This window comes from Pseudorasbora parva, chromosome 5, assembly GCF_024679245.1.
Source record: "Pseudorasbora parva isolate DD20220531a chromosome 5, ASM2467924v1, whole genome shotgun sequence".
Lineage (NCBI taxonomy): Eukaryota > Metazoa > Chordata > Actinopteri > Cypriniformes > Gobionidae > Pseudorasbora > Pseudorasbora parva.
The window spans coordinates 4,129,448-4,148,807 of NC_090176.1; the positions used below are offsets into that span (position 1 = coordinate 4,129,448).

Consider the following 19,360-nt stretch of genomic DNA (forward strand, 5'->3'; position numbering starts at 1 on the left):
ATGGGATGAACCTGTCTTGGAAAAAGGCCACTAAACTCACTGTGAGGTTTCTGTAGTGTAGTGGTTATCACGTTCGCTTTACACGCGAAAGGTCCCCAGTTCGAAACTGAGCAGAAACAAATTGAGTGTTTTTGAACTAAACATGCTGAAATGGATCTCCGGCAAGCGCATTTCCACACTACAAAGGCTCCAATTTCAAGCTAGTTGAAGGCAATCGTGCTAAGGATCTCAAGACAGACTACCAAGCCCAATGAGCACTTTCCTGTTGCTTGTGGAATTTACACAGACCAACACTCTGATTGCAGGGCAGATTATGGGATGAACCTGTCTTGGAAAAAGGCAATTAAGCTCACCATGAGGTTTCTGTAGTGTAGTGGTTATCACGTTCGCCTAACACGCGAAAGGTCCTCGGTTCGAAACCGAGCAGAAACAGCGGTCAGCTTTTGACAGAAAGTATAGATTGTTTGCGACGCTAAGAGTATTTAGCTCTCTTTTACATTATACGTTTTTTAAAATTCGTGATTCGCAAGACTTCCTTATGCTACCTCAAGACAGGTTTCCATAGTGTAGTGGTTATCACGTTCGCCTCACACGCGAAAGGTCCCCAGTTCGAAACTGGGTGGAAACATCTTGAGTAATTTTTACTATATGTGCTGAAATGGCTCTCAGGTTAGTGGATTTCCATGCTACAAAGGCTGTAATTTCAAGCTATTTGGAGGCAATCATACTAAGGACCTCAAGTCAGACTACCATGATGAATTAGCTCTGTCCTGTTGTTTGTGGAATCTACACAGACTGACACTCTGCTTGCAGTGCATATTATTGGATGAACCTGTCTTGGAAAAAGACCACTCAACCCAAAGTGAAGTTTCTGTAGTGTAGTGGTTATCACGTTCGCCTAACACGCGAAAGGTCCTCGGTTCGAAACCGAGCAGAAACAGCGACCAACTTTTGACAGAAAGTATGAATTGTTTGCAACGCCAAGAGTATCTATCTCCCTTTTAAATTATACACATTTTAATTTGTGAGTCTGAAGATTTTCTTCTGCTTCCTGAAGACAGGTTTCCATAGTGTAGTGGTAATCACGTTCGCCTCACACGCGAAAGGTCCCCAGTTCGAAACTGGGTGGAAACAACTTGAGCAATTTTTACTATATGTGCTGAAATGGCTCTAAGGTAAGTGGATATCCAGCTACAAAGGCTAAAAGCTATTTGAAGGCAATCATACTAAGGATCTCAAGCCAGACTCCAATGGTGAATTATCTCTGTTCTGTTGTTTGTGGAATCTACACAGACTGACACTCTGCTTGCGGTGCAGATTATGGGATGAACCTGTCTTGGAAAAAGGCCACTAAACTCACTGTGAGGTTTCTGTAGTGTAGTGGTTATCACGTTCGCTTTACACGCGAAAGGTCCCCAGTTCGAAACTGGGCAGAAACAAATTGAGTGTTTTTTAACTAAACATGCTGAAATGGATCTCCGGCAAGCGCATTTCCACACTACAAAGGCTCCAATTTCAAGCTAGTTGAAGGCAATCGTGCTAAGGATCTCAAGACAGACTACCAAGCCCAATGAGCACTTTCCTGTTGCTTGTGGAATTTACACAGACCAACACTCTGATTGCAGGGCAGATTATGGGATGAACCTGTCTTGGAAAAAGGCAATTAAGCTCACCATGAGGTTTCTGTAGTGTAGTGGTTATCACGTTTGCCTAACACGCGAAAGGTCCTCGGTTCGAAACCGAGCAGAAACAGCGGTCAGCTTTTGACAGAAAGTATAGATTGTTTGCGACGCTAAGAGTATTTAGCTCTCTTTTACATTATACGTTTTTTAAAATTCGTGATTCGCAAGACTTCCTTATGCTACCTCAAGACAGGTTTCCATAGTGTAGTGGTTATCACGTTCGCCTCACACGCGAAAGGTCCCCAGTTCGAAACTGGGTGGAAACATCTTGAGTAATTTTTACTATATGTGCTGAAATGGCTCTCAGGTTAGTGGATTTCCATGCTACAAAGGCTGTAATTTCAAGCTATTTGGAGGCAATCATACTAAGGACCTCAAGTCAGACTACCATGATGAATTAGCTCTGTCCTGTTGTTTGTGGAATCTACACAGACTGACACTCTGCTTGCAGTGCATATTATTGGATGAACCTGTCTTGGAAAAAGACCACTCAACCCAAAGTGAAGTTTCTGTAGTGTAGTGGTTATCACGTTCGCCTAACACGCGAAAGGTCCTCGGTTCGAAACCGAGCAGAAACAGCGACCAACTTTTGACAGAAAGTATGAATTGTTTGCAACGCCAAGAGTATCTATCTCCCTTTTACATTATACACATTTTAATTTGTGAGTCTGAAGATTTTCTTCTGCTTCCTGAAGACAGGTTTCCATAGTGTAGTGGTTATCACGTTCGCCTCACACGCGAAAGGTCCCCAGTTCGAAACTGGGTGGAAACAACTTGAGCAATTTTTACTATATGTGCTGAAATGGCTCTAAGGTAAGTGGATATCCAGCTACAAAGGCTAAAAGCTATTTGAAGGCAATCATACTAAGGATCTCAAGCCAGACTCCAATGGTGAATTATCTCTGTTCTGTTGTTTGTGGAATCTACACAGACTGACACTCTGCTTGCGGTGCAGATTATGGGATTAACCTGTCTTGGAAAAAGGCCACTAAACTCACTGTGAGGTTTCTGTAGTGTAGTGGTTATCACGTTCGCTTTACACGCGAAAGGTCCCCAGTTCGAAACTGGGCAGAAACAAATTGAGTGTTTTTTAACTAAACATGCTGAAATGGATCTCCGGCAAGCGCATTTCCACACTACAAAGGCTCCAATTTCAAGCTAGTTGAAGGCAATCGTGCTAAGGATCTCAAGACAGACTACCAAGCCCAATGAGCACTTTCCTGTTGCTTGTGGAATTTACACAGACCAACACTCTGATTGCAGGGCAGATTATGGGATGAACCTGTCTTGGAAAAAGGCAATTAAGCTCACCATGAGGTTTCTGTAGTGTAGTGGTTATCACGTTCGCCTAACACGCGAAAGGTCCTCGGTTCGAAACCGAGCAGAAACAGCGGTCAGCTTTTGACAGAAAGTATAGATTGTTTGCGACGCTAAGAGTATTTAGCTCTCTTTTACATTATACGTTTTTTAAAATTCGTGATTCGCAAGACTTCCTTATGCTACCTCAAGACAGGTTTCCATAGTGTAGTGGTTATCACGTTCGCCTCACACGCGAAAGGTCCCCAGTTCGAAACTGGGTGGAAACATCTTGAGTAATTTTTACTATATGTGCTGAAATGGCTCTCAGGTTAGTGGATTTCCATGCTACAAAGGCTGTAATTTCAAGCTATTTGGAGGCAATCATACTAAGGACCTCAAGTCAGACTACCATGATGAATTAGCTCTGTCCTGTTGTTTGTGGAATCTACACAGACTGACACTCTGCTTGCAGTGCATATTATTGGATGAACCTGTGTTGGAAAAAGACCACTCAACCCAAAGTGAAGTTTCTGTAGTGTAGTGGTTATCACGTTCGCCTGACACGCGAAAGGTCCTCGGTTCGAAACCGAGCAGAAACAGCGACCAACTTTTGACAGAAAGTATGAATTGTTTGCAACGCCAAGAGTATCTATCTCCCTTTTACATTATACACATTTTAATTTGTGAGTCTGAAGATTTTCTTCTGCTTCCTGAAGACAGGTTTCCATAGTGTAGTGGTTATCACGTTCGCCTCACACGCGAAAGGTCCCCAGTTCGAAACTGGGTGGAAACAACTTGAGCAATTTTTACTATATGTGCTGAAATGGCTCTAAGGTAAGTGGATATCCAGCTACAAAGGCTAAAAGCTATTTGAAGGCAATCATACTAAGGATCTCAAGCCAGACTCCAATGGTGAATTATCTCTGTTCTGTTGTTTGTGGAATCTACACAGACTGACACTCTGCTTGCGGTGCAGATTATGGGATGAACCTGTCTTGGAAAAAGGCCACTAAACTCACTGTGAGGTTTCTCTAGTGTAGTGGTTATCACGTTCGCTTTACACGCGAAAGGTCCCCAGTTCAAAACTGGGCAGAAACAAATTGAGTGTTTTTTAACTAAACATGCTGAAATGGATCTCCGGCAAGCGCATTTCCACACTACAAAGGCTCCAATTTCAAGCTAGTTGAAGGCAATCGTGCTAAGGATCTCAAGACAGACTACCAAGCCCAATGAGCACTTTCCTGTTGCTTGTGGAATTTACACAGACCAACACTCTGATTGCAGGGCAGATTATGGGATGAACCTGTCTTGGAAAAAGGCAATTAAGCTCACCATGAGGTTTCTGTAGTGTAGTGGTTATCACGTTCGCCTAATACGCGAAAGGTCCTCGGTTCGAAACCGAGCAGAAACAGCGGTCAGCTTTTGACAGAAAGTATAGATTGTTTGCGACGCTAAGAGTATTTAGCTCTCTTTTACATTATACGTTTTTTAAAATTCGTGATTCGCAAGACTTCCTTATGCTACCTCAAGACAGGTTTCCATAGTGTAGTGGTTATCACGTTCGCCTCACACGCGAAAGGTCCCCAGTTCGAAACTGGGTGGAAACATCTTGAGTACTTTTTACTATATGTGCTGAAATGGCTCTCAGGTTAGTGGATTTCCATGCTACAAAGGCTGTAATTTCAAGCTATTTGGAGGCAATCATACAAAGGACCTCAAGTCAGACTGCCATGATGAATTAGCTCTGTCCTGTTGTTTGTGGAATCTACACAGACTGACACTCTGCTTGCAGTGCATATTATTGGATGAACCTGTCTTGGAAAAAGACCACTCAACCCAAAGTGAAGTTTCTGTAGTGTAGTGGTTATCACGTTCGCCTAACACGCGAAAGGTCCTCGGTTCGAAACCGAGCAGAAACAGCGACCAACTTTTGACAGAAAGTATGAATTGTTTGCAACGCCAAGAGTATCTATCTCCCTTTTACGTTATACACATTTTAATTTGTGAGTCTGAAGATTTTCTTCTGCTTCCTGAAGACAGGTTTCCATAGTGTAGTGGTTATCACATTCGCCTCACACGCGAAAGGTCCCCAGTTCGAAACTGGGTGGAAACAACTTGAGCAATTTTTACTATATGTGCTGAAATGGCTCTAAGGTAAGCGGATATCCAGCTACAAAGGCTAAAAGCTATTTGAAGGCAATCATACTAAGGATCTCAAGCCAGACTCCAATGGTGAATTATCTCTGTTCTGTTGTTTGTGGAATCTACACAGACTGACACTCTGCTTGCGGTGCAGATTATGGGATGAACCTGTCTTGGAAAAAGGCCACTAAACTCACTGTGAGGTTTCTGTAGTGTAGTGGTTATCACGTTCGCTTTACACGCGAAAGGTCCCCAGTTCGAAACTGAGCAGAAACAAATTGAGTGTTTTTGAACTAAACATGCTGAAATGGATCTCCGGCAAGCGCATTTCCACACTACAAAGGCTCCAATTTCAAGCTAGTTGAAGGCAATCGTGCTAAGGATCTCAAGACAGACTACCAAGCCCAATGAGCACTTTCCTGTTGCTTGTGGAATTTACACAGACCAACACTCTGATTGCAGGGCAGATTATGGGATGAACCTGTCTTGGAAAAAGGCAATTAAGCTCACCATGAGGTTTCTGTAGTGTAGTGGTTATCACGTTCGCCTAACACGCGAAAGGTCCTCGGTTCGAAACCGAGCAGAAACAGCGGTCAGCTTTTGACAGAAAGTATAGATTGTTTGCGACGCTAAGAGTATTTAGCTCTCTTTTACATTATACGTTTTTTAAAATTCGTGATTCGCAAGACTTCCTTATGCTACCTCAAGACAGGTTTCCATAGTGTAGTGGTTATCACGTTCGCCTCACACGCGAAAGGTCCCCAGTTCGAAACTGGGTGGAAACATCTTGAGTAATTTTTACTATATGTGCTGAAATGGCTCTCAGGTTAGTGGATTTCCATGCTACAAAGGCTGTAATTTCAAGCTATTTGGAGGCAATCATACTAAGGACCTCAAGTCAGACTACCATGATGAATTAGCTCTGTCCTGTTGTTTGTGGAATCTACACAGACTGACACTCTGCTTGCAGTGCATATTATTGGATGAACCTGTCTTGGAAAAAGACCACTCAACCCAAAGTGAAGTTTCTGTAGTGTAGTGGTTATCACGTTCGCCTAACACGCGAAAGGTCCTCGGTTCGAAACCGAGCAGAAACAGCGACCAACTTTTGACAGAAAGTATGAATTGTTTGCAACGCCAAGAGTATCTATCTCCCTTTTAAATTATACACATTTTAATTTGTGAGTCTGAAGATTTTCTTCTGCTTCCTGAAGACAGGTTTCCATAGTGTAGTGGTAATCACGTTCGCCTCACACGCGAAAGGTCCCCAGTTCGAAACTGGGTGGAAACAACTTGAGCAATTTTTACTATATGTGCTGAAATGGCTCTAAGGTAAGTGGATATCCAGCTACAAAGGCTAAAAGCTATTTGAAGGCAATCATACTAAGGATCTCAAGCCAGACTCCAATGGTGAATTATCTCTGTTCTGTTGTTTGTGGAATCTACACAGACTGACACTCTGCTTGCGGTGCAGATTATGGGATGAACCTGTCTTGGAAAAAGGCCACTAAACTCACTGTGAGGTTTCTGTAGTGTAGTGGTTATCACGTTCGCTTTACACGCGAAAGGTCCCCAGTTCGAAACTGGGCAGAAACAAATTGAGTGTTTTTTAACTAAACATGCTGAAATGGATCTCCGGCAAGCGCATTTCCACACTACAAAGGCTCCAATTTCAAGCTAGTTGAAGGCAATCGTGCTAAGGATCTCAAGACAGACTACCAAGCCCAATGAGCACTTTCCTGTTGCTTGTGGAATTTACACAGACCAACACTCTGATTGCAGGGCAGATTATGGGATGAACCTGTCTTGGAAAAAGGCAATTAAGCTCACCATGAGGTTTCTGTAGTGTAGTGGTTATCACGTTTGCCTAACACGCGAAAGGTCCTCGGTTCGAAACCGAGCAGAAACAGCGGTCAGCTTTTGACAGAAAGTATAGATTGTTTGCGACGCTAAGAGTATTTAGCTCTCTTTTACATTATACGTTTTTTAAAATTCGTGATTCGCAAGACTTCCTTATGCTACCTCAAGACAGGTTTCCATAGTGTAGTGGTTATCACGTTCGCCTCACACGCGAAAGGTCCCCCGTTCGAAACTGGGTGGAAACATCTTGAGTAATTTTTACTATATGTGCTGAAATGGCTCTCAGGTTAGTGGATTTCCATGCTACAAAGGCTGTAATTTCAAGCTATTTGGAGGCAATCATACTAAGGACCTCAAGTCAGACTACCATGATGAATTAGCTCTGTCCTGTTGTTTGTGGAATCTACACAGACTGACACTCTGCTTGCAGTGCATATTATTGGATGAACCTGTCTTGGAAAAAGACCACTCAACCCAAAGTGAAGTTTCTGTAGTGTAGTGGTTATCACGTTCGCCTAACACGCGAAAGGTCCTCGGTTCGAAACCGAGCAGAAACAGCGACCAACTTTTGACAGAAAGTATGAATTGTTTGCAACGCCAAGAGTATCTATCTCCCTTTTACATTATACACATTTTAATTTGTGAGTCTGAAGATTTTCTTCTGCTTCCTGAAGACAGGTTTCCATAGTGTAGTGGTTATCACGTTCGCCTCACACGCGAAAGGTCCCCAGTTCGAAACTGGGTGGAAACAACTTGAGCAATTTTTACTATATGTGCTGAAATGGCTCTAAGGTAAGTGGATATCCAGCTACAAAGGCTAAAAGCTATTTGAAGGCAATCATACTAAGGATCTCAAGCCAGACTCCAATGGTGAATTATCTCTGTTCTGTTGTTTGTGGAATCTACACAGACTGACACTCTGCTTGCGGTGCAGATAATGGGATTAACCTGTCTTGGAAAAAGGCCACTAAACTCACTGTGAGGTTTCTGTAGTGTAGTGGTTATCACGTTCGCTTTACACGCGAAAGGTCCCCAGTTCGAAACTGGGCAGAAACAAATTGAGTGTTTTTTAACTAAACATGCTGAAATGGATCTCCGGCAAGCGCATTTCCACACTACAAAGGCTCCAATTTCAAGCTAGTTGAAGGCAATCGTGCTAAGGATCTCAAGACAGACTACCAAGCCCAATGAGCACTTTCCTGTTGCTTGTGGAATTTACACAGACCAACACTCTGATTGCAGGGCAGATTATGGGATGAACCTGTCTTGGAAAAAGGCAATTAAGCTCACCATGAGGTTTCTGTAGTGTAGTGGTTATCACGTTCGCCTAACACGCGAAAGGTCCTCGGTTCGAAACCGAGCAGAAACAGCGGTCAGCTTTTGACAGAAAGTATAGATTGTTTGCGACGCTAAGAGTATTTAGCTCTCTTTTACATTATACGTTTTTTAAAATTCGTGATTCGCAAGACTTCCTTATGCTACCTCAAGACAGGTTTCCATAGTGTAGTGGTTATCACGTTCGCCTCACACGCGAAAGGTCCCCAGTTCGAAACTGGGTGGAAACATCTTGAGTAATTTTTACTATATGTGCTGAAATGGCTCTCAGGTTAGTGGATTTCCATGCTACAAAGGCTGTAATTTCAAGCTATTTGGAGGCAATCATACAAAGGACCTCAAGTCAGACTGCCATGATGAATTAGCTCTGTCCTGTTGTTTGTGGAATCTACACAGACTGACACTCTGCTTGCAGTGCATATTATTGGATGAACCTGTCTTGGAAAAAGACCACTCAACCCAAAGTGAAGTTTCTGTAGTGTAGTGGTTATCACGTTCGCCTAACACGCGAAAGGTCCTCGGTTCGAAACCGAGCAGAAACAGCGACCAACTTTTGACAGAAAGTATGAATTGTTTGCAACGCCAAGAGTATCTATCTCCCTTTTAAATTATACACATTTTAATTTGTGAGTCTGAAGATTTTCTTCTGCTTCCTGAAGACAGGTTTCCATAGTGTAGTGGTAATCACGTTCGCCTCACACGCGAAAGGTCCCCAGTTCGAAACTGGGTGGAAACAACTTGAGCAATTTTTACTATATGTGCTGAAATGGCTCTAAGGTAAGTGGATATCCAGCTACAAAGGCTAAAAGCTATTTGAAGGCAATCATACTAAGGATCTCAAGCCAGACTCCAATGGTGAATTATCTCTGTTCTGTTGTTTGTGGAATCTACACAGACTGACACTCTGCTTGCGGTGCAGATTATGGGATGAACCTGTCTTGGAAAAAGGCCACTAAACTCACTGTGAGGTTTCTGTAGTGTAGTGGTTATCACGTTCGCTTTACACGCGAAAGGTCCCCAGTTCGAAACTGGGCAGAAACAAATTGAGTGTTTTTTAACTAAACATGCTGAAATGGATCTCCGGCAAGCGCATTTCCACACTACAAAGGCTCCAATTTCAAGCTAGTTGAAGGCAATCGTGCTAAGGATCTCAAGACAGACTACCAAGCCCAATGAGCACTTTCCTGTTGCTTGTGGAATTTACACAGACCAACACTCTGATTGCAGGGCAGATTATGGGATGAACCTGTCTTGGAAAAAGGCAATTAAGCTCACCATGAGGTTTCTGTAGTGTAGTGGTTATCACGTTCGCCTAACACGCGAAAGGTCCTCGGTTCGAAACCGAGCAGAAACAGCGGTCAGCTTTTGACAGAAAGTATAGATTGTTTGCGACGCTAAGAGTATTTAGCTCTCTTTTACATTATACGTTTTTTAAAATTCGTGATTCGCAAGACTTCCTTATGCTACCTCAAGACAGGTTTCCATAGTGTAGTGGTTATCACGTTCGCCTCACACGCGAAAGGTCCCCAGTTCGAAACTGGGTGGAAACATCTTGAGTAATTTTTACTATATGTGCTGAAATGGCTCTCAGGTTAGTGGATTTCCATGCTACAAAGGCTGTAATTTCAAGCTATTTGGAGGCAATCATACAAAGGACCTCAAGTCAGACTGCCATGATGAATTAGCTCTGTCCTGTTGTTTGTGGAATCTACACAGACTGACACTCTGCTTGCAGTGCATATTATTGGATGAACCTGTCTTGGAAAAAGACCACTCAACCCAAAGTGAAGTTTCTGTAGTGTAGTGGTTATCACGTTCGCCTAACACGCGAAAGGTCCTCGGTTCGAAACCGAGCAGAAACAGCGACCAACTTTTGACAGAAAGTATGAATTGTTTGCAACGCCAAGAGTATCTATCTCCCTTTTAAATTATACACATTTTAATTTGTGAGTCTGAAGATTTTCTTCTGCTTCCTGAAGACAGGTTTCCATAGTGTAGTGGTAATCACGTTCGCCTCACACGCGAAAGGTCCCCAGTTCGAAACTGGGTGGAAACAACTTGAGCAATTTTTACTATATGTGCTGAAATGGCTCTAAGGTAAGTGGATATCCAGCTACAAAGGCTAAAAGCTATTTGAAGGCAATCATACTAAGGATCTCAAGCCAGACTCCAATGGTGAATTATCTCTGTTCTGTTGTTTGTGGAATCTACACAGACTGACACTCTGCTTGCGGTGCAGATTATGGGATGAACCTGTCTTGGAAAAAGGCCACTAAACTCACTGTGAGGTTTCTGTAGTGTAGTGGTTATCACGTTCGCTTTACACGCGAAAGGTCCCCAGTTCGAAACTGGGCAGAAACAAATTGAGTGTTTTTTAACTAAACATGCTGAAATGGATCTCCGGCAAGCGCATTTCCACACTACAAAGGCTCCAATTTCAAGCTAGTTGAAGGCAATCGTGCTAAGGATCTCAAGACAGACTACCAAGCCCAATGAACACTTTCCTGTTGCTTGTGGAATTTACACAGACCAACACTCTGATTGCAGGGCAGATTATGGGATGAACCTGTCTTGGAAAAAGGCAATTAAGCTCACCATGAGGTTTCTGTAGTGTAGTGGTTATCACGTTTGCCTAACACGCGAAAGGTCCTCGGTTCGAAACCGAGCAGAAACAGCGGTCAGCTTTTGACAGAAAGTATAGATTGTTTGCGACGCTAAGAGTATTTAGCTCTCTTTTACATTATACGTTTTTTAAAATTCGTGATTCGCAAGACTTCCTTATGCTACCTCAAGACAGGTTTCCATAGTGTAGTGGTTATCACGTTCGCCTCACACGCGAAAGGTCCCCAGTTCGAAACTGGGTGGAAACATCTTGAGTAATTTTTACTATATGTGCTGAAATGGCTCTCAGGTTAGTGGATTTCCATGCTACAAAGGCTGTAATTTCAAGCTATTTGGAGGCAATCATACTAAGGACCTCAAGTCAGACTACCATGATGAATTAGCTCTGTCCTGTTGTTTGTGGAATCTACACAGACTGACACTCTGCTTGCAGTGCATATTATTGGATGAACCTGTCTTGGAAAAAGACCACTCAACCCAAAGTGAAGTTTCTGTAGTGTAGTGGTTATCATGTTCGCCTAACACGCGAAAGGTCCTCGGTTCGAAACCGAGCAGAAACAGCGACCAACTTTTGACAGAAAGTATGAATTGTTTGCAACGCCAAGAGTATCTATCTCCCTTTTACATTATACACATTTTAATTTGTGAGTCTGAAGATTTTCTTCTGCTTCCTGAAGACAGGTTTCCATAGTGTAGTGGTTATCACGTTCGCCTCACACGCGAAAGGTCCCCAGTTCGAAACTGGGTGGAAACAACTTGAGCAATTTTTACTATATGTGCTGAAATGGCTCTAAGGTAAGTGGATATCCAGCTACAAAGGCTAAAAGCTATTTGAAGGCAATCATACTAAGGATCTCAAGCCAGACTCCAATGGTGAATTATCTCTGTTCTGTTGTTTGTGGAATCTACACAGACTGACACTCTGCTTGCGGTGCAGATTATGGGATGAACCTGTCTTGGAAAAAGGCCACTAAACTCACTGTGAGGTTTCTGTAGTGTAGTGGTTATCACGTTCGCTTTACACGCGAAAGGTCCCCAGTTCGAAACTGGGCAGAAACAAATTGAGTGTTTTTTAACTAAACATGCTGAAATGGATCTCCGGCAAGCGCATTTCCACACTACAAAGGCTCCAATTTCAAGCTAGTTGAAGGCAATCGTGCTAAGGATCTCAAGACAGACTACCAAGCCCAATGAGCACTTTCCTGTTGCTTGTGGAATTTACACAGACCAACACTCTGATTGCAGGGCAGATTATGGGATGAACCTGTCTTGGAAAAAGGCAATTAAGCTCGCCATGAGGTTTCTGTAGTGTAGTGGTTATCACGTTCGCCTAACACGCGAAAGGTCCTCGGTTCGAAACCGAGCAGAAACAGCGGTCAGCTTTTGACAGAAAGTATAGATTGTTTGCGACGCTAAGAGTATTTAGCTCTCTTTTACATTATACGTTTTTTAAAATTCGTGATTCGCAAGACTTCCTTATGCTACCTCAAGACAGGTTTCCATAGTGTAGTGGTTATCACGTTCGCCTCACACGCGAAAGGTCCCCAGTTCGAAACTGGGTGGAAACAACTTGAGTAATTTTTACTATATGTGCTGAAATGGCTCTCAGGTTAGTGGATTTCCATGCTACAAAGGCTGTAATTTCAAGCTATTTGGAGGCAATCATACTAAGGACCTCAAGTCAGACTACCATGATGAATTAGCTCTGTCCTGTTGTTTGTGGAATCTACACAGACTGACACTCTGCTTGCAGTGCATATTATTGGATGAACCTGTCTTGGAAAAAGACCACTCAACCCAAAGTGAAGTTTCTGTAGTGTAGTGGTTATCACGTTCGCCTAACACGCGAAAGGTCCTCGGTTCGAAACCGAGCAGAAACAGCGCCCAACTTTTGACAGAAAGTATGAATTGTTTGCAACGCCAAGAGTATCTATCTCCCTTTTACATTATACACATTTTAATTTGTGAGTCTGAAGATTTTCTTCTGCTTCCTGAAGACAGGTTTCCATAGTGTAGTGGTTATCACGTTCGCCTCACACGCGAAAGGTCCCCAGTTCGAAACTGGGTGGAAACAACTTGAGGATTTTTTACTATATTTGCTGAAATGGCTCTAAGGTAAGTGGATATCCAGCTACAAAGGCTAAAAGCTATTTGAAGGCAATCATACTAAGGATCTCAAGCCAGACTCCAATGGTGAATTATCTCTGTTCTGTTGTTTGTGGAATCTACACAGACTGACACTCTGCTTGCGGTGCAGATTGTGGGATGAACCTGTCTTGGAAAAAGGCCACTAAACTCACTGTGAGGTTTCTGTAGTGTAGTGGTTATCACGTTCGCTTTACACGCGAAAGGTCCCCAGTTCGAAACTGGGCAGAAACAAATTGAGTGTTTTTTAACTAAACATGCTGAAATGGATCTCCGGCAAGCGCATTTCCACACTACAAAGGCTCCAATTTCAAGCTAGTTGAAGGCAATCGTGCTAAGGATCTCAAGACAGACTACCAAGCCCAATGAGCACTTTCCTGTTGCTTGTGGAATTTACACAGACCAACACTCTGATTGCAGGGCAGATTATGGGATGAACCTGTCTTGGAAAAAGGCAATTAAGCTCGCCATGAGGTTTCTGTAGTGTAGTGGTTATCACGTTCGCCTAACACGCGAAAGGTCCTCGGTTCGAAACCGAGCAGAAACAGCGGTCAGCTTTTGACAGAAAGTATAGATTGTTTGCGACGCTAAGAGTATTTAGCTCTCTTTTACATTATACGTTTTTTAAAATTCGTGATTCGCAAGACTTCCTTATGCTACCTCAAGACAGGTTTCCATAGTGTAGTGGTTATCACGTTCGCCTCACACGCGAAAGGTCCCCAGTTCGAAACTGGGTGGAAACAACTTGAGTAATTTTTACTATATGTGCTGAAATGGCTCTCAGGTTAGTGGATTTCCATGCTACAAAGGCTGTAATTTCAAGCTATTTGGAGGCAATCATACTAAGGACCTCAAGTCAGACTACCATGATGAATTAGCTCTGTCCTGTTGTTTGTGGAATCTACACAGACTGACACTCTGCTTGCAGTGCATATTATTGGATGAACCTGTCTTGGAAAAAGACCACTCAACCCAAAGTGAAGTTTCTGTAGTGTAGTGGTTATCACGTTCGCCTAACACGCGAAAGGTCCTCGGTTCGAAACCGAGCAGAAACAGCGCCCAACTTTTGACAGAAAGTATGAATTGTTTGCAACGCCAAGAGTATCTATCTCCCTTTTACATTATACACATTTTAATTTGTGAGTCTGAAGATTTTCTTCTGCTTCCTGAAGACAGGTTTCCATAGTGTAGTGGTTATCACGTTCGCCTCACACGCGAAAGGTCCCCAGTTCGAAACTGGGTGGAAACAACTTGAGGATTTTTTACTATATTTGCTGAAATGGCTCTAAGGTAAGTGGATATCCAGCTACAAAGGCTAAAAGCTATTTGAAGGCAATCATACTAAGGATCTCAAGCCAGACTCCAATGGTGAATTATCTCTGTTCTGTTGTTTGTGGAATCTACACAGACTGACACTCTGCTTGCGGTGCAGATTATGGGATGAACCTGTCTTGGAAAAAGGCCACTAAACTCACTGTGAGGTTTCTGTAGTGTAGTGGTTATCACGTTCGCTTTACATGCGAAAGGTCCCCAGTTCGAAACTGGGCAGAAACAAATTGAGTGTTTTTTAACTAAACATGCTGAAATGGATCTCCGGCAAGCGCATTTCCACACTACAAAGGCTCCAATTTCAAGCTAGTTGAAGGCAATCGTGCTAAGGATCTCAAGACAGACTACAAAGCCCAATGAGCACTTTCCTGTTGCTTGTGGAATTTACACAGACCAACACTCTGATTGCAGGGCAGATTATGGGATGAACCTGTCTTGGAAAAAGGCAATTAAGCTCACCATGAGGTTTCTGTAGTGTAGTGGTTATCACGTTCGCCTAACACGCGAAAGGTCCTCGTTTTGAAACCGAGCAGAAACAGCGGTCAGCTTTTGACAGAAAGTATAGATTGTTTGCGACGCTAAGAGTATTTAGCTCTCTTTTACATTATACGTTTTTTAAAATTCGTGATTCGCAAGACTTCCTTATGCTACCTCAAGACAGGTTTCCATAGTGTAGTGGTTATCACGTTCGCCTCACACGCGAAAGGTCCCCAGTTCGAAACTGGGTGGAAACATCTTGAGTAATTTTTACTATATGTGCTGAAATGGCTCTCAGGTTAGTGGATTTCCATGCTACAAAGGCTGTAATTTCAAGCTATTTGGAGGCAATCATACTAAGGACCTCAAGTCAGACTACCATGATGAATTAGCTCTGTCCTGTTGTTTGTGGAATCTACACAGACTGACACTCTGCTTGCAGTGCATATTATTGGATGAACCTGTCTTGGAAAAAGACCACTCAACCCAAAGTGAAGTTTCTGTAGTGTAGTGGTTATCACGTTCGCCTAACACGCGAAAGGTCCTCGGTTCGAACCCGAGCAGAAACAACGACCAACTTTTGACAGAAAGTATGAATTGTTTGCAACGCCAAGAGTATCTATCTCCCTTTTACATTATACACATTTTAATTTGTGAGTCTGAAGATTTTCTTCTGCTTCCTGAAGACAGGTTTCCATAGTGTAGTGGTTATCACGTTCGCCTCACACGCGAAAGGTCCCCAGTTCGAAACTGGGTGGAAACAACTTGAGCAATTTTTACTATATGTGCTGAAATGGCTCTAAGGTAAGTGGATATCCAGCTACAAAGGCTCCAATTTCAAGCTAGTTGAAGGCAATCGTGCTAAGGATCTCAAGACAGACTACCAAGCCCAATTCGCACTTTCCTGTTGCTTGTGGAATTTACACAGACCAACACTCTGATTGCAGGGCAGATTATGGGATGAACCTGTCTTGGAAAAAGGCAATTAAGCTCACCATGAGGTTTCTGTAGTGTAGTGGTTATCACGTTCGCCTAACACGCGAAAGGTCCTCGGTTCGAAACCGAGCAGAAACAGCGGTCAGCTTTTGACAGAAAGTATAGATTGTTTGCGACGCTAAGAGTATTTAGCTCTCTTTTACATTATACGTTTTTTAAAATTCGTGATTCGCAAGACTTCCTTATGCTACCTCAAGACAGGTTTCCATAGTGTAGTGGTTATCACGTTCGCCTCACACGCGAAAGGTCCCCAGTTCGAAACTGGGTGGAAACATCTGGAGTAATTTTTACTATATGTGCTGAAATGGCTCTCAGGTTAGTGGATTTCCATGCTACAAAGGCTATAATTTCAAGCTATTTGGAGGCAATCATACAAAGGACCTCAAGTCAGACTACCATGATGAATTAGCTCTGTCCTGTTGTTTGTGGAATCTACACAGACTGACACTCTGCTTGCAGTGCATATTATTGGATGAACCTGTCTTGGAAAAAGACCACTCAACCCAAAGTGAAGTTTCTGTAGTGTAGTGGTTATCACGTTCGCCTAACACGCGAAAGGTCCTCGGTTCGAAACCGAGCAGAAACAACGACCAACTTTTGACAGAAAGTATGAATTGTTTGCAACGCCAAGAGTATCTATCTCCCTTTTACATTATACACATTTTAATTTGTGAGTCTGAAGATTTTCTTCTGCTTCCTGAAGACAGGTTTCCATAGTGTAGTGGTTATCACGTTCGCCTCACACGCGAAAGGTCCGCAGTTCGAAACTGGGTGGAAACAACTTGAGCAATTTTTACTATATGTGCTGAAATGGCTCTAAGGTAAGTGGATATCCAGCTACAAAGGCTAAAAGCTATTTGAAGGCAATCATACTAAGGATCTCAAGCCAGACTCCAATGGTGAATTATCTCTGTTCTGTTGTTTGTGGAATCTACACAGACTGACACTCTGCTTGCGGTGCAGATTATGGGATGAACCTGTCTTGGAAAAAGGCCACTAAACTCACTGTGAGGTTTCTGTAGTGTAGTGGTTATCACGTTCGCTTTACACGCGAAAGGTCCCCAGTTCGAAACTGGGCAGAAATATAATTGAGTGTTTTTTAACTAAACATGCTGAAATGGATCTCCGGCAAGCGCATTTCCACACTACAAAGGCTCCAATTTCAAGCTAGTTGAAGGCAATCGTGCTAAGGATCTCAAGACAGACTACCAAGCCCAATGAGCACTTTCCTGTTGCTTGTGGAATTTACACAGACCAACACTCTGATTGCAGGGCAGATTATGGGATGAACCTGTCTTGGAAAAAGGCAATTAAGCTCACCATGAGGTTTCTGTAGTGTAGTGGTTATCACGTTCGCCTAACACGCGAAAGGTCCTCGGTTTGAAACCGAGCAGAAACAGCGGTCAGCTTTTGACAGAAAGTATAGATTGTTTGCGACGCTAAGAGTATTTAGCTCTCTTTTACATTATACGTTTTTTAAAATTCGTGATTCGCAAGACTTCCTTATGCAACTCAAGACAGGTCTCCATAGTGTAGTGGTTATCACGTTCGCCTCACACGCGAAAGGTCCCCAGTTCGAAACTGGGTGGAAACATCTGGAGTAATTTTTACTATATGTGCTGAAATGGCTCTCAGGTTAGTGGATTTCCATGCTACAAAGGCTATAATTTCAAGCTATTTGGAGGCAATCATACTAAGGACCTCAAGTCAGACTACCATGATGAATTAGCTCTGTCCTGTTGTTTGTGGAATCTACACAGACTGACACTCTGCTTGCAGTGCATATTATTGGATGAACCTGTCTTGGAAAAAGACCACTCAACCCAAAGTGAAGTTTCTGTAGTGTAGTGGTTATCACGTTCGCCTAACACGCGAAAGGTCTTCGGTTCGAAACCGAGCAGAAACAACGACCAACTTTTGACAGAAAGTATGAATTGTTTGCAACGCCAAGAGTATCTATCTCCCTTTTACATTATACACATTTTAATTTGTGAGTCTGAAGATTTTCTTCTGCTTCCTGAAGACAGGTTTCCATAGTGTAGTGGTTATCACGTTCGCCTCACACGCGAAAGGTCCCCAGTTCGAAACTGGGTGGAAACAACTTGAGCAATTTTTACTATATGTGCTGAAATGGCTCTAAGGTAAGTGGATATCCAGCTACAAAGGCTAAAAGCTATTTGAAGGCAATCATACTAAGGATCTCAAGCCAGACTCCAATGGTGAATTATCTCTGTTCTGTTGTTTGTGGGATCTACACAGACTGACACTCTGCTTGCGGTGCAGATTATGGGATGAACCTGTCTTGGAAAAAGGCCACTAAACTCACTGTGAGGTTTCTGTAGTGTAGTGGTTATCACGTTCGCTTTACACGCGAAAGGTCCCCAGTTCGAAACTGGGCAGAAACAAATTGAGTGTTTTTTAACTAAACATGCTGAAATGGATCTCCGGCAAGCGCATTTCCACACTACAAAGGCTCCAATTTCAAGCTAGTTGAAGGCAATCGTGCTAAGGATCTCAAGACAGACTACCAAGCCCAATTCGCACTTTCCTGTTGCTTGTGGAATTTACACAGACCAACACTCTGATTGCAGGGCAGATTATGGGATGAACCTGTCTTGGAAAAAGGCAATTAAGCTCACCATGAGGTTTCTGTAGTGTAGTGGTTATCACGTTCGCCTAACACGCGAAAGGTCCTCGTTTCGAAACCGAGCAGAAACAGCGGTCAGCTTTGACTGAAAGTATAGATTGTTTGCGACGCTAAGAGTATTTAGCTCTCTTTTACATTATACGTTTTTTAAAATTCGTGATTCGCAAGACTTCCTTATGCTACCTCAAGACAGGTCTCCATAGTGTAGTGGTTATCACGTTCGCCTCACACGCGAAAGGTCCCCAGTTCGAAACTGGGTGGAAACATCTGGAGTAATTTTTACTATATGTGCTGAAATGGCTCTCAGGTTAGTGGATTTCCATGCTACAAAGGCTATAATTTCAAGCTATTTGGAGGCAATCATACTAAGGACCTCAAGTCAGACTACCATGATGAATTAGCTCTGTCCTGTTGTTTGTGGAATCTACACAGACTGACACTCTGCTTGCAGTGCATATTATTGGATGAACCTGTCTTGGAAAAAGACCACTCAACCCAAAGTGAAGTTTCTGTAGTGTAGTGGTTATCACGTTCGCCTAACACGCGAAAGGTCTTCGGTTCGAAACCGAGCAGAAACAACGACCAACTTTTGACAGAAAGTATGAATTGTTTGCAACGCCAAGAGTATCTATCTCCCTTTTACATTATACACATTTTAATTTGTGAGTCTGAAGATTTTCTTCTGCTTCCTGAAGACAGGTTTCCATAGTGTAGTGGTTATCACGTTCGCCTCACACGCGAAAGGTCCCCAGTTCGAAACTGGGTGGAAACAACTTGAGCAATTTTTACTATATGTGCTGAAATGGCTCTAAGGTAAGTGGATATC

At 42.9% G+C, this 19,360-nt stretch overlaps 60 non-coding genes across 60 annotated transcripts; all 60 read left to right on the top strand.

The window, feature by feature from the left end:
- The first annotated feature begins 46 nt into the window (after positions 1-46).
- On the top strand, positions 47-119 carry trnav-uac (transfer RNA valine (anticodon UAC)). The gene has a single exon. It is a non-coding gene; the product is annotated as a tRNA-Val (tRNA).
- A 240-nt stretch (positions 120-359) lies between these two features.
- On the top strand, positions 360-432 carry trnav-aac (transfer RNA valine (anticodon AAC)). The gene has a single exon. It is a non-coding gene; the product is annotated as a tRNA-Val (tRNA).
- A 123-nt stretch (positions 433-555) lies between these two features.
- On the top strand, positions 556-628 carry trnav-cac (transfer RNA valine (anticodon CAC)). The gene has a single exon. It is a non-coding gene; the product is annotated as a tRNA-Val (tRNA).
- A 239-nt stretch (positions 629-867) lies between these two features.
- On the top strand, positions 868-940 carry trnav-aac (transfer RNA valine (anticodon AAC)). The gene has a single exon. It is a non-coding gene; the product is annotated as a tRNA-Val (tRNA).
- Positions 941-1,061: 121 nt separating this feature from the next.
- trnav-cac (transfer RNA valine (anticodon CAC)) lies at positions 1,062-1,134 on the top strand. Its single transcript has one exon. It is a non-coding gene; the product is annotated as a tRNA-Val (tRNA).
- Positions 1,135-1,366: 232 nt separating this feature from the next.
- trnav-uac (transfer RNA valine (anticodon UAC)) lies at positions 1,367-1,439 on the top strand. The gene has a single exon. It is a non-coding gene; the product is annotated as a tRNA-Val (tRNA).
- A 436-nt stretch (positions 1,440-1,875) lies between these two features.
- Positions 1,876-1,948, top strand: trnav-cac (transfer RNA valine (anticodon CAC)). The gene has a single exon. It is a non-coding gene; the product is annotated as a tRNA-Val (tRNA).
- A 239-nt stretch (positions 1,949-2,187) lies between these two features.
- Positions 2,188-2,260, top strand: trnav-aac (transfer RNA valine (anticodon AAC)). Its single transcript has one exon. It is a non-coding gene; the product is annotated as a tRNA-Val (tRNA).
- Positions 2,261-2,381: 121 nt separating this feature from the next.
- On the top strand, positions 2,382-2,454 carry trnav-cac (transfer RNA valine (anticodon CAC)). The gene has a single exon. It is a non-coding gene; the product is annotated as a tRNA-Val (tRNA).
- Positions 2,455-2,686: 232 nt separating this feature from the next.
- trnav-uac (transfer RNA valine (anticodon UAC)) lies at positions 2,687-2,759 on the top strand. Its single transcript has one exon. It is a non-coding gene; the product is annotated as a tRNA-Val (tRNA).
- A 240-nt stretch (positions 2,760-2,999) lies between these two features.
- On the top strand, positions 3,000-3,072 carry trnav-aac (transfer RNA valine (anticodon AAC)). The gene has a single exon. It is a non-coding gene; the product is annotated as a tRNA-Val (tRNA).
- Positions 3,073-3,195: 123 nt separating this feature from the next.
- Positions 3,196-3,268, top strand: trnav-cac (transfer RNA valine (anticodon CAC)). Its single transcript has one exon. It is a non-coding gene; the product is annotated as a tRNA-Val (tRNA).
- Positions 3,269-3,507: 239 nt separating this feature from the next.
- trnav-gac (transfer RNA valine (anticodon GAC)) lies at positions 3,508-3,580 on the top strand. Its single transcript has one exon. It is a non-coding gene; the product is annotated as a tRNA-Val (tRNA).
- Positions 3,581-3,701: 121 nt separating this feature from the next.
- Positions 3,702-3,774, top strand: trnav-cac (transfer RNA valine (anticodon CAC)). Its single transcript has one exon. It is a non-coding gene; the product is annotated as a tRNA-Val (tRNA).
- Positions 3,775-4,006: 232 nt separating this feature from the next.
- On the top strand, positions 4,007-4,079 carry trnav-uac (transfer RNA valine (anticodon UAC)). Its single transcript has one exon. It is a non-coding gene; the product is annotated as a tRNA-Val (tRNA).
- A 240-nt stretch (positions 4,080-4,319) lies between these two features.
- trnai-aau (transfer RNA isoleucine (anticodon AAU)) lies at positions 4,320-4,392 on the top strand. The gene has a single exon. It is a non-coding gene; the product is annotated as a tRNA-Ile (tRNA).
- Positions 4,393-4,515: 123 nt separating this feature from the next.
- trnav-cac (transfer RNA valine (anticodon CAC)) lies at positions 4,516-4,588 on the top strand. The gene has a single exon. It is a non-coding gene; the product is annotated as a tRNA-Val (tRNA).
- Positions 4,589-4,827: 239 nt separating this feature from the next.
- trnav-aac (transfer RNA valine (anticodon AAC)) lies at positions 4,828-4,900 on the top strand. Its single transcript has one exon. It is a non-coding gene; the product is annotated as a tRNA-Val (tRNA).
- Positions 4,901-5,326: 426 nt separating this feature from the next.
- trnav-uac (transfer RNA valine (anticodon UAC)) lies at positions 5,327-5,399 on the top strand. The gene has a single exon. It is a non-coding gene; the product is annotated as a tRNA-Val (tRNA).
- A 240-nt stretch (positions 5,400-5,639) lies between these two features.
- Positions 5,640-5,712, top strand: trnav-aac (transfer RNA valine (anticodon AAC)). Its single transcript has one exon. It is a non-coding gene; the product is annotated as a tRNA-Val (tRNA).
- Positions 5,713-5,835: 123 nt separating this feature from the next.
- Positions 5,836-5,908, top strand: trnav-cac (transfer RNA valine (anticodon CAC)). The gene has a single exon. It is a non-coding gene; the product is annotated as a tRNA-Val (tRNA).
- A 239-nt stretch (positions 5,909-6,147) lies between these two features.
- Positions 6,148-6,220, top strand: trnav-aac (transfer RNA valine (anticodon AAC)). Its single transcript has one exon. It is a non-coding gene; the product is annotated as a tRNA-Val (tRNA).
- A 121-nt stretch (positions 6,221-6,341) lies between these two features.
- Positions 6,342-6,414, top strand: trnav-cac (transfer RNA valine (anticodon CAC)). The gene has a single exon. It is a non-coding gene; the product is annotated as a tRNA-Val (tRNA).
- A 232-nt stretch (positions 6,415-6,646) lies between these two features.
- trnav-uac (transfer RNA valine (anticodon UAC)) lies at positions 6,647-6,719 on the top strand. The gene has a single exon. It is a non-coding gene; the product is annotated as a tRNA-Val (tRNA).
- Positions 6,720-7,467: 748 nt separating this feature from the next.
- trnav-aac (transfer RNA valine (anticodon AAC)) lies at positions 7,468-7,540 on the top strand. Its single transcript has one exon. It is a non-coding gene; the product is annotated as a tRNA-Val (tRNA).
- Positions 7,541-7,661: 121 nt separating this feature from the next.
- On the top strand, positions 7,662-7,734 carry trnav-cac (transfer RNA valine (anticodon CAC)). Its single transcript has one exon. It is a non-coding gene; the product is annotated as a tRNA-Val (tRNA).
- A 232-nt stretch (positions 7,735-7,966) lies between these two features.
- On the top strand, positions 7,967-8,039 carry trnav-uac (transfer RNA valine (anticodon UAC)). The gene has a single exon. It is a non-coding gene; the product is annotated as a tRNA-Val (tRNA).
- A 240-nt stretch (positions 8,040-8,279) lies between these two features.
- trnav-aac (transfer RNA valine (anticodon AAC)) lies at positions 8,280-8,352 on the top strand. Its single transcript has one exon. It is a non-coding gene; the product is annotated as a tRNA-Val (tRNA).
- Positions 8,353-8,475: 123 nt separating this feature from the next.
- trnav-cac (transfer RNA valine (anticodon CAC)) lies at positions 8,476-8,548 on the top strand. The gene has a single exon. It is a non-coding gene; the product is annotated as a tRNA-Val (tRNA).
- Positions 8,549-8,787: 239 nt separating this feature from the next.
- Positions 8,788-8,860, top strand: trnav-aac (transfer RNA valine (anticodon AAC)). The gene has a single exon. It is a non-coding gene; the product is annotated as a tRNA-Val (tRNA).
- A 121-nt stretch (positions 8,861-8,981) lies between these two features.
- On the top strand, positions 8,982-9,054 carry trnav-cac (transfer RNA valine (anticodon CAC)). Its single transcript has one exon. It is a non-coding gene; the product is annotated as a tRNA-Val (tRNA).
- Positions 9,055-9,286: 232 nt separating this feature from the next.
- Positions 9,287-9,359, top strand: trnav-uac (transfer RNA valine (anticodon UAC)). The gene has a single exon. It is a non-coding gene; the product is annotated as a tRNA-Val (tRNA).
- Positions 9,360-9,599: 240 nt separating this feature from the next.
- On the top strand, positions 9,600-9,672 carry trnav-aac (transfer RNA valine (anticodon AAC)). The gene has a single exon. It is a non-coding gene; the product is annotated as a tRNA-Val (tRNA).
- A 123-nt stretch (positions 9,673-9,795) lies between these two features.
- Positions 9,796-9,868, top strand: trnav-cac (transfer RNA valine (anticodon CAC)). The gene has a single exon. It is a non-coding gene; the product is annotated as a tRNA-Val (tRNA).
- Positions 9,869-10,107: 239 nt separating this feature from the next.
- Positions 10,108-10,180, top strand: trnav-aac (transfer RNA valine (anticodon AAC)). Its single transcript has one exon. It is a non-coding gene; the product is annotated as a tRNA-Val (tRNA).
- Positions 10,181-10,301: 121 nt separating this feature from the next.
- On the top strand, positions 10,302-10,374 carry trnav-cac (transfer RNA valine (anticodon CAC)). The gene has a single exon. It is a non-coding gene; the product is annotated as a tRNA-Val (tRNA).
- Positions 10,375-10,606: 232 nt separating this feature from the next.
- Positions 10,607-10,679, top strand: trnav-uac (transfer RNA valine (anticodon UAC)). Its single transcript has one exon. It is a non-coding gene; the product is annotated as a tRNA-Val (tRNA).
- A 436-nt stretch (positions 10,680-11,115) lies between these two features.
- Positions 11,116-11,188, top strand: trnav-cac (transfer RNA valine (anticodon CAC)). The gene has a single exon. It is a non-coding gene; the product is annotated as a tRNA-Val (tRNA).
- A 433-nt stretch (positions 11,189-11,621) lies between these two features.
- Positions 11,622-11,694, top strand: trnav-cac (transfer RNA valine (anticodon CAC)). Its single transcript has one exon. It is a non-coding gene; the product is annotated as a tRNA-Val (tRNA).
- A 232-nt stretch (positions 11,695-11,926) lies between these two features.
- trnav-uac (transfer RNA valine (anticodon UAC)) lies at positions 11,927-11,999 on the top strand. Its single transcript has one exon. It is a non-coding gene; the product is annotated as a tRNA-Val (tRNA).
- A 240-nt stretch (positions 12,000-12,239) lies between these two features.
- On the top strand, positions 12,240-12,312 carry trnav-aac (transfer RNA valine (anticodon AAC)). The gene has a single exon. It is a non-coding gene; the product is annotated as a tRNA-Val (tRNA).
- A 123-nt stretch (positions 12,313-12,435) lies between these two features.
- On the top strand, positions 12,436-12,508 carry trnav-cac (transfer RNA valine (anticodon CAC)). Its single transcript has one exon. It is a non-coding gene; the product is annotated as a tRNA-Val (tRNA).
- Positions 12,509-12,747: 239 nt separating this feature from the next.
- trnav-aac (transfer RNA valine (anticodon AAC)) lies at positions 12,748-12,820 on the top strand. The gene has a single exon. It is a non-coding gene; the product is annotated as a tRNA-Val (tRNA).
- A 121-nt stretch (positions 12,821-12,941) lies between these two features.
- Positions 12,942-13,014, top strand: trnav-cac (transfer RNA valine (anticodon CAC)). Its single transcript has one exon. It is a non-coding gene; the product is annotated as a tRNA-Val (tRNA).
- Positions 13,015-13,246: 232 nt separating this feature from the next.
- Positions 13,247-13,319, top strand: trnav-uac (transfer RNA valine (anticodon UAC)). The gene has a single exon. It is a non-coding gene; the product is annotated as a tRNA-Val (tRNA).
- Positions 13,320-13,559: 240 nt separating this feature from the next.
- trnav-aac (transfer RNA valine (anticodon AAC)) lies at positions 13,560-13,632 on the top strand. Its single transcript has one exon. It is a non-coding gene; the product is annotated as a tRNA-Val (tRNA).
- Positions 13,633-13,755: 123 nt separating this feature from the next.
- Positions 13,756-13,828, top strand: trnav-cac (transfer RNA valine (anticodon CAC)). The gene has a single exon. It is a non-coding gene; the product is annotated as a tRNA-Val (tRNA).
- A 239-nt stretch (positions 13,829-14,067) lies between these two features.
- On the top strand, positions 14,068-14,140 carry trnav-aac (transfer RNA valine (anticodon AAC)). Its single transcript has one exon. It is a non-coding gene; the product is annotated as a tRNA-Val (tRNA).
- Positions 14,141-14,261: 121 nt separating this feature from the next.
- On the top strand, positions 14,262-14,334 carry trnav-cac (transfer RNA valine (anticodon CAC)). The gene has a single exon. It is a non-coding gene; the product is annotated as a tRNA-Val (tRNA).
- A 232-nt stretch (positions 14,335-14,566) lies between these two features.
- On the top strand, positions 14,567-14,639 carry trnav-uac (transfer RNA valine (anticodon UAC)). The gene has a single exon. It is a non-coding gene; the product is annotated as a tRNA-Val (tRNA).
- Positions 14,640-15,075: 436 nt separating this feature from the next.
- On the top strand, positions 15,076-15,148 carry trnav-cac (transfer RNA valine (anticodon CAC)). The gene has a single exon. It is a non-coding gene; the product is annotated as a tRNA-Val (tRNA).
- A 239-nt stretch (positions 15,149-15,387) lies between these two features.
- On the top strand, positions 15,388-15,460 carry trnav-aac (transfer RNA valine (anticodon AAC)). The gene has a single exon. It is a non-coding gene; the product is annotated as a tRNA-Val (tRNA).
- A 121-nt stretch (positions 15,461-15,581) lies between these two features.
- On the top strand, positions 15,582-15,654 carry trnav-cac (transfer RNA valine (anticodon CAC)). Its single transcript has one exon. It is a non-coding gene; the product is annotated as a tRNA-Val (tRNA).
- Positions 15,655-15,892: 238 nt separating this feature from the next.
- On the top strand, positions 15,893-15,965 carry trnav-aac (transfer RNA valine (anticodon AAC)). Its single transcript has one exon. It is a non-coding gene; the product is annotated as a tRNA-Val (tRNA).
- A 123-nt stretch (positions 15,966-16,088) lies between these two features.
- Positions 16,089-16,161, top strand: trnav-cac (transfer RNA valine (anticodon CAC)). Its single transcript has one exon. It is a non-coding gene; the product is annotated as a tRNA-Val (tRNA).
- Positions 16,162-16,400: 239 nt separating this feature from the next.
- On the top strand, positions 16,401-16,473 carry trnav-aac (transfer RNA valine (anticodon AAC)). Its single transcript has one exon. It is a non-coding gene; the product is annotated as a tRNA-Val (tRNA).
- A 426-nt stretch (positions 16,474-16,899) lies between these two features.
- Positions 16,900-16,972, top strand: trnav-uac (transfer RNA valine (anticodon UAC)). Its single transcript has one exon. It is a non-coding gene; the product is annotated as a tRNA-Val (tRNA).
- A 942-nt stretch (positions 16,973-17,914) lies between these two features.
- trnav-cac (transfer RNA valine (anticodon CAC)) lies at positions 17,915-17,987 on the top strand. Its single transcript has one exon. It is a non-coding gene; the product is annotated as a tRNA-Val (tRNA).
- Positions 17,988-18,219: 232 nt separating this feature from the next.
- trnav-uac (transfer RNA valine (anticodon UAC)) lies at positions 18,220-18,292 on the top strand. Its single transcript has one exon. It is a non-coding gene; the product is annotated as a tRNA-Val (tRNA).
- Positions 18,293-19,233: 941 nt separating this feature from the next.
- Positions 19,234-19,306, top strand: trnav-cac (transfer RNA valine (anticodon CAC)). The gene has a single exon. It is a non-coding gene; the product is annotated as a tRNA-Val (tRNA).
- The last annotated feature ends 54 nt before the right edge of the window (positions 19,307-19,360 follow it).